The sequence below is a fragment of the Miscanthus floridulus genome, chromosome 3 (assembly GCF_019320115.1).
Source record: "Miscanthus floridulus cultivar M001 chromosome 3, ASM1932011v1, whole genome shotgun sequence".
Taxonomy (NCBI): Eukaryota; Viridiplantae; Streptophyta; class Magnoliopsida; order Poales; family Poaceae; genus Miscanthus; species Miscanthus floridulus.
The window spans coordinates 59,211,811-59,220,758 of NC_089582.1; positions in this window are offsets into that span (position 1 = coordinate 59,211,811).

Consider the following 8,948-nt stretch of genomic DNA (forward strand, 5'->3'; position numbering starts at 1 on the left):
CTAAAGGAAATGCGTGTTTTAACTAGAAAAGAGAGGGAAATAGGGGACCTCCTATGAGCGAGTGTTCAGTTTCACCCTAGAATCCCAAAAAGTGCTACAGTACTTATCACATCGAATGTTTGCGGTCCGTGCATGGAGCATTAAATGTAGACGAAAAAAAACTAATTGCACAATTTGGTGGAAAATTACGAGACGAACGTTTTGAGCCTAATTAGTCCATGTTTGAACACTAATTGCCAAATAAAAACGAAAGTGCTACAGTAGCCCAGAAATCTAACTTTCTGGAACTACACACGCTCTGAATCTTGTATTGCTCACACATCACGTAATCCAATAACCTACTTGGCTTTGCGGAGGACCGAGGGCCGGTCACAATGCATAGGAGCAAACTTAATTATTTATTCTTTTGACTTGTTTTTTTAGTTTTTTATTTTTTCATTCTAATGTCGATAACTAACCATGTTTACTGGACTGAACATTTACATATATTTCAATGTTTTTTTGGATTGTTAATCTAACATAGCCTAATTCCACATTTCAGATAAACTAGTTCAACATCTTATCTGCAAATGTTGAAACAATATATCCAAAGTGTTAAAATAACACATCCAAATTATTCAAATGGAGCATTTCAAATGTTGATTTTTTATTAAAAAAAGCGAAATAGAAGGAAAAACAACTCATATGGGATGCAATTTGTTGCATTTATTATAAAAACACTCTAGCTCAAACGGATTTGAAATTATTCACGGATTGAGAAAAACACATTTCAACTTTAAGATTGAAACTAGTTAATTACCTATAGGCCCACCCATTACTCTCTATCAAGTTGTGCAAGATATCATACATCATACATTTGGCTGAAAGGTCCTAAATGACTAGAGGGGGTGTGAATATAGCCTGTAAGAATTTTCTACAAACTTACTAGAATAAATGGTTTGTACACTAAATGGTGTAATGCAATTTTGCTCTAGCTCTAAAGGGTTGCAAGCCACCTATACAAACAATTCTAGTTGCTATGATCTCGAGGTTCACACAAAGGCTAAGTCACTACTCTCTAAGCTAGTGAGCTCTCAAAGACTAACTAAAGAGCCTCACTAATCAAACTAACAAGCTCTCAAAGACTAACGACACTAAAGAGCTTTACTAGGCAAGAATGTAAACAATGTAAATACAAGATAGTGTGTTGGAAGATTGAAAGGTCCTAATGGTTAGAGGGGGTGAATAGCCTATTAAAAATTTCTACAACAACACTTAGCAAACCGGTTAGACAAATATAAGGCGAAGCGAGTGTTGCGCTAGCCTACTAAAAAGCAAGCCACCTACCACAATTCTAGTTTCTATAGTCTCTATCCATACAATGGCTATGCTACTATACTAAGTTAGTGTGCTCTCAAAGGCTAACTAAAGATCCACACTAACCAAACTAACAAGCTCTCACGACTAGCTACACTAAAGAGCTTGACAACTACTTTACGGTAATGTAAATAGAGAGAGCAAGATGGTTATACCGCCGAGTCAAGGAATGAACCAATCAATCACAAGAATGAATACCAATAAAGACCAATCACCTCGAAATCAAATGATGACATAATGATTTTTACCTAGGTTCACTTGCTTGCCGGCAAGCTAGTCCTCGTTGTGGCGATTCACTCTCTTGGAGGTTCACGCGCTAATTGGCATCATACGCCAAACCCTCAATAGGGTGCTGCACAACCAACACAAGATGAGGATCACACAAGCCACGAGCAATTTACTAGAGTACATTTTGGCTCTCTGTCGGGAAAAGATCAAGAACCCATCACAATCACCATGATCGGAGCCGGAGACAATCACCAACCTCCGCTTGACGATCCTCGCTGCTCTAAGCCGTCTAGGTGGCGGCAACCACCAAGAGTAACAAATAAATCCCACAGCGAAACATGAACACCAAGTGCCTCTAGATGCAATTACTCAAGCAATGCACTTGGATTCTCTTCCAATCTCACAAAGATGATGAATCAATGATGGAGATGAGTGGGAGAGCTTTGGATAAGCTCACAAGGTTGCTATGTCAATGCAAATGGCCAAGAGAGTGAGCTAGAGCCAGCAATGGGGCTAAAATAGAGAGCCCCCATGAATAGAGCCATTGGCTCTATGTGCCCTAAAAAGTCGAGGCGACTGGACGCACTGGTCGGATTAACCAGACGCAGAACCCTAGCGTCCGGTCCTCTGATGATCGCCACATGTCATCAACTTCAAATGCCGAGCGCCAGATCTTAACAGCTAGTCTACTTCATGCCACGTGTTAAGTTGCGATCGAATGCGCTGCTCAAAGTGATCGGACGCTCCACCACTAGAGCCCGGTCGTTTCCAGTAAGGTTCCAAAGATGGTTTTTCGCGACCGGATGCGTCCGGTGGCTCATGACCAGACCCAGGCTAGCGTCCGATCAACTAAGCCTTTCTCTGTTGCTTACGTCAGCGTACGTTACTAGGTGACCGAACACACCCCCTACGCGTCCGGTCCCTCTTTCTCTTCAGCGTCCGGTCAAGGGACCGAGGGTGCCCTTCACGGCGCGCCATTGACCGAACGCGGGGTCAAAGTCCGGTCACTGCCCAAAGCAGAGTCTGGTCAATATGAAACTTCTCCTTTTGACCCCGAACTTCACCACCCTTGATCAAATGTGCCAACCACCAAGTATATCACCTTGTGCACATGTGTTAGCATATTTTCACAAATGTTTCAAGGGTGTTAGGACTCCACTAGATCCTAAATGCATATGCAATGAGTTAGAGCATCTAGTGGCACTTTGATAACCGCATTTTGATATGAGTTTCACCCCTCTTAATAGTACATCTATCGATCCTAAATGTGATCACACTCGCTAAGTGTCTCGATCACTAAACCAAAAAGCTCCTATCAATTTCACCTTTGCCTTGAGCTTTTTGTTTTTCTCTTTCTTCTTTTCTAAGTCCAAGCATTTGATCATCACCACGCCATCACCATCATCATGATCTTTACCATTGCTTCATCACTTGGAGTAGTACTACCTATCTCATAATCACTTTGATAAACTAGGTTAGCATTTAGGGTTTCATTAATTCACCAAAACCAAACTAGAGCTTTCAATCTCTCTCTTTTTGGTAATTGATGACAACCCTTTCACAAAGATATGAATTGGAATTCATTTGAATCCATGTTGCTTGCCCAAGCATATTTACCATGTGTAAAAGGATATGGACAAGTTTATGAATCCCATATGGTAGCAATTGCTCCCCCTACATATGTGCTAAGAGTTTGGATAGTAGCTTGTACATATGTTTAGATAGGAAATGTAGGAGTCAATGTCTACCAAATGATGCTAAGGTATAAAAGATGGACCTTTGAAGCGTGATAGCAATCGGAGTGCACCAATATAGCATCCTTAGCACCATGAGTAACTAGACATACACAAAAAACTAGAATATCCCATGAGATCAACATTAGAAGCAAGGGTCTAGTTTTCATAATATGATCATGAGTCTAGTTACTTAACCTATGCATGCTAGTTTTTTATTTTATCATTCAAATCTATAACTAGCATACACCACACAAGCATGGATATTGAAAATTAAGACTTGTGTCATGCAAGCAAACATATGAAATGCTCATTCAAATGCATCCACCAAGTTTATGAGCTTGCTCCCCCTACTTGTGTGCTCAAAATTTTAATTGATCCCTTACTTTGTCATATCTCTCCCCCCATATCAATTTCTCCCCCATTGTTATCTTTTCACTATCTTTGAATTTCTCCCCCTTTGTCATCAATGACCACAAAGGTTTAATTTTAAATAGGTTGAGATTATCAATGTTAATCATTGGGGTGATGATCATTTTCCTAAATTTGATCCAATCTAGATCATTTGCTAAAGATATTTAACTCAGTTTGATCCAAGGACAAGCTTCTTCACACCTCCAAATAAGGGTTATCTTGTACCATGTTGAGTTAAACACATATAGCTCATTTTCTAGATCAAACACTAGGTTTACAAGCCCACAAACATGTCATATGCTACCACTAGACCAAATTAAGCATAGAAGCAATAGTGGTACCATACAAACATCAAAATTATTTGATTTTTATGAATGATCCTATTAAATGTGAAAGATGACTTAATGCACTAAATACGTCCTTAGCAAGGAATGTATGCCATGCCAATCAACTTTTACCTTGGATTGCTTGAATGAGAGACAAGTCATGTAAGTGGGTAGTGCATCAACACATATTTGAGAAATCCAATATGTTCAACTCATTCCTTAGCTTGCAAAACCTTTTCTCATCTAATGGCTTGGTGAATATATCGGCAAGTTGATCTTCGGTGCCTACATTCTCAATGCAAATGTCCCCTTTTTGTTGGTGATCTCTTATGAAATGGTGGCGGACATCAATGTGCTTTGTTCTTGTATGTTGAACCGGATTGTTGGTTAACTTGATTGCAATCTCATTGACACATAGCAATGGCACTTTCTTGAACTTGTTTCCAATGTCACTCAAGGTGGCCTTCATATTTGTGCACAACAACTACCGACGGATATGTATTCGGCTTCGGCGGTTGATAACGCAATACTATTTTGCTTCTTTGATGACCATGAAACAAGTGATCTTCCCAACAATTGATATGTGCCTGAGGTGCTCTTCCTTTCAATCTTGCATCCCACATAATCCGAGTCAGAGTAACCAACTAGCTCAAACTTTGCTCCTTTGGGATACCACAAACCAACATTTTATGTATGCTTCAAGTACCTCAATATTCTCTTTGTAGCCTTCAAATGACTTTCTCTTGGTGAGTCTTGAAATCTTGCATACATGCATACACTAAACATGACATCCAGCCTTGATGTGGTTACATAGAGTTGGCTTCCAATCATAGACCGATACAATTTTTGATCCACCATATTGCCACTTGCTTCCAATCTAGCAACCGGGACATATGTTTCTCCAAAGTCAAGACCTTCAACTTGTGTATATCCTTGTGCTACCAATCTTGCTTTGTTCCTTACTACTATCCCATCTTGATCTTGCTTGTTTCTAAAAATCCATTTGGTTCCAATCACATTGTGTCCCATTGGTCTCTCTACTAATTCCCATACTTGATTTCTTAAGAAGTTTTTTCAATTCTTCATGCATAGCATTCACCTAGTCAACATCCTTCAATGCTTCATCTATCTTCTTTGGTTTAATGGATGACACAAATGAAAATAAAGCTAATCTTGATCTAGTTTGCACACCTCTTGAAATATTACCAATGATAGTGTTCAATGGATGATCCTTTGCAATATTGTTTGGTTGGAGTATTAAAACTTGATCGCTTGCACTTGCTTGATCATTGGGTTGAGATGATGTACTAGCCACTTGATTTTGTTCATTGTTATGAGAGCCATTTGTTCTAGCTTGATTTGTATCATCTTGCATATTTGTGTTAGAGAGCACTTGCACTTGTTCATCTTGATCATCATTCACTTGCCTAGGCCTTAATTCACCAACATCCATGTTCTTCATGGCATTTAAAAGTTGAATGCCTCTAACATCTTCCAAGTTCTCATTCTCATTTTGGGAACCCTTGGTTTCATCAAATTCAACATCATAAACTTCCTCAAGAGTACCACTATCCAAATTCCAAACTCTATATGCTTTGCTAGTAGTTGAGTATCCAAGTAGGAATCTTTCATCACATTTCTTGTCAAATTTGCCCAATCTAGTGTCTTTCTTCAAGATATAACATTTGCAACCAAAGATCCAAAAATATGCAATGTTGGGCTTTTTACCATTCAAGAGCTCATATGGTGTCATCTCTTTCAATGGGTGACAATAGAGGTGGTTGCTATAATAGCAAGCCGTGTTGATAGCTTTGGCCCAAAAAGATTGACTCACATTGTACGCACTAAGCATAGACCTTGCCATATCAATAAGTGTTCTATTCTTCCTCTCAACAAGGCCATTTGATTGTGGAGTGTACTTGGTCGAGAATTGATGTCTAATTCCAAATTCATCAGTGTTCTTGAACTCACTACCATTGTCACTTCTAACTCTCTTGATGGTTGTTTCAAACTTATTGTGAATGCCCTTGATAAATGATTTGAATGTTGCAAACACATCACTTTTGTCCACTAGGAAGAATACCCAAGTGTATCTAGTATAATCATCCACTATTACAAAGTCATATTTGTTTCCACCAATGCTAGTGTTTTGTGTTGGCCCAAATAAATCCATGTGCAATAACTCAAATGCTTTACTAGTGCTCATCATGCTTTTCTTAGGATGGATGCTTCCAACTTGTTTGTCAGCTTCACAAGAGCTACAAAGCTTATCCTTCTCAAACACAACATCTTTTAAGCCTCTAACCAAGTCATGCTTAACCAATCTTTTTAATTGTTTTATTCCAACATAACCAAGCCTTCTATGCTATAACTAACCCATGCTAGACTTAGTGAACAAACAGGTAGATAGTTGAGCTTCACTAGCATTGAAATCAACCAAGTATAGATTCTCATATATAAAGCCTTTAAAGATCAAGTTAGAGCCATCTACACTTATGATCTCTACATCATCTACCCTAAATATGCATTGAATCCAAGACCACACAATTGAGCCACAGATAGCAAATTGAAGTTCAATCTCTCAACAAGCAACACAATAGAAATGCTCATGTCATTGGATATTGCAATCTTACCAAGCCCTTTGACCTTGCCTTTGCCATTGTCACCAAATATGATACTATCATAACCATCACTGCCATTGGTATTGATTGAGTTGAACATTCTTGCATCACCGGTCATGTGTTGAGTGCACCCACTATCAAGAACCCAATGTCTTCCTTTGGCTTTGTAATTGACCTACAAAAGAAGATCAATTCTTTTTAGGTACCCAAACTTGCTTGGGTCCTTAAAGGTTAGTGACCAAGCTCTTTGGCACCCAAATGACTTTCTTCTTTGAGCCCATCCATGGTGTACCAATGAACTTAGCTTTTACACCATTTGTACCCTTAGTAAGCACATATAAAGAATTAATCTTAATTGAGGATGAATTAGCATTTTTCCTCTTGTTCTTGCACTCATGCTCTTTATGACCAACTTGCTTGCAACTAGTGCAAAACTGACCATTGTTCTTTACAAAAACTAGTCTTGTGAGTACCAAAGGCCGCCTTACCTTTCTTGGGGGTATAGCCCAATCCCTCTTTATCGAGAGAAGCTCTTTGGCTACCCAAGCACATAAGCAAGCGGTCCTCACCACCATAGACCTTAGCCAAGGTGTGAGTGAGCTCATTGACCTCCTTCTTGAGGGTCTCATTCTCAACTATTAGCGAGGCATCACATGTGAAACTATCACAACTAGATGAGATGGAATTAGAAGTTCTACAAGAAGGGTTAGTGGGAGCAACAATGATAGGCTTATAGAATGATTCATCAATTAAGTCATAAGTTAAGCCTATATTACATGTCTCAACATGCTTCTTCTTATTTTGCTCATCAAGCAAAGAGGAATAAGTTTTTTCAAGCTTCTTGTGAGCCTTGCAAAGCTTGTCATGGGCTTCCTTAGCCTCTCATGAGATGCATTGAGCTCATCAAAGGCTTTCTTAAGGGCTTTTAGTTCCTTACGCAAGCTTTTGCATTCCCTTCTCTTAATGTCAAAGTGTTCTTTAGCATCATCTAGCATGTCAAGTAGTTCATCCTTTGTTGGTTCATCATCATCACTATTACTTTCATTTTCATTTTGATTTTCATTATCATGTTCCTCATAACTTCCATCATCACAAGTTTGTACCTTAGTGGCCTTAGCCATAAAGCATTATGGAGTGTCAAAGAGAGAAGGCTTCTCATTGATAGTAATGCTTGCAAGTGCCTTCTTCTTGGTGGTCTTGTCATCTTCACTATCATTGTCATCACTTGAGAAAGCATCACTATCCCAAGTGACTACATATGAACCACCCTTCTTCTTCTTCTTGAAGGTCATCTTGTCCTTCTTCTCTTTCTTTTCCTTCTTGTCCTTCTTCTTGTTCTTCTTGTAGTCATCACTATTGTCGCTATTGTATGGGCATTGAGCAACAAGATGATCTTTGCTTCCACAATTGAGGCACCTTCTTGATTCTTCCTTGTTCTTGGATGAAGACTTCTTTCTTCTAGCACGGTATCCCTTCTTCATCATGAACTTGCCAAATCTCTTGATGAAGGGAGCCATCTTCTCATCATCCATCTCATCAAAGCTCAAGTCTTCATCTTCACTTGATGATTCTTACTTTGCCTTGCTCTTGGATGATGTGGCCTTGAATGCCACACTCTTCTTCTCATCTTTCTTCTCCTTTTCTTCCTTCTCATCATCATCTCTATATGTATCATCGGTCATTATATCTCCCAACACTTGGTTTGTTGTCATGGTGTCGGTGTTTTGGAACCGGGGGTCCCTCAACCAACGAGTGAATTTGTGCTGCGTGCCCCTAATCCCGGATGGTGATGCAAAGAGACACAAGGTTTATACTGGTTCAGGCAATCGAGGCCCTACGTCCAGTCTAAGAGATCGATCTTGTATTCCTCGCACCTGAGTGCTCGTAGTAGGGGTTACAAGCTAGGTGAGAGAGGGAGCTAGCCCCAGGTCTCGGCGAGGGTGGTGCGGACTGCTCGAGACGTTGTTCCCAAGCAGCGTGGAAGCGTGGTTCTATCGGTGTGTTCGTCCTCTTGTTCCCCCCTAGAAATGGCCCCAGTCCCTCCCTTTTATACTCTAAGGGAGGACCGGGACCGTACATAGGTTGCTACATAGCGCTTCCGTAAATGGGGTGGCGTGTCCGAGCCCTGTAGCCGGCCACTGTTGTGGTATGGTCGATGGAGTGGCCCCGTCCTTGTCGTGCGGAAGTGACATGCTGGTCATACTCGATCTTGTGCGTCGTGGGGCTCCAGTACGGCTTGATGCAGGACATGGCGGGCGACGTGCTGGTCG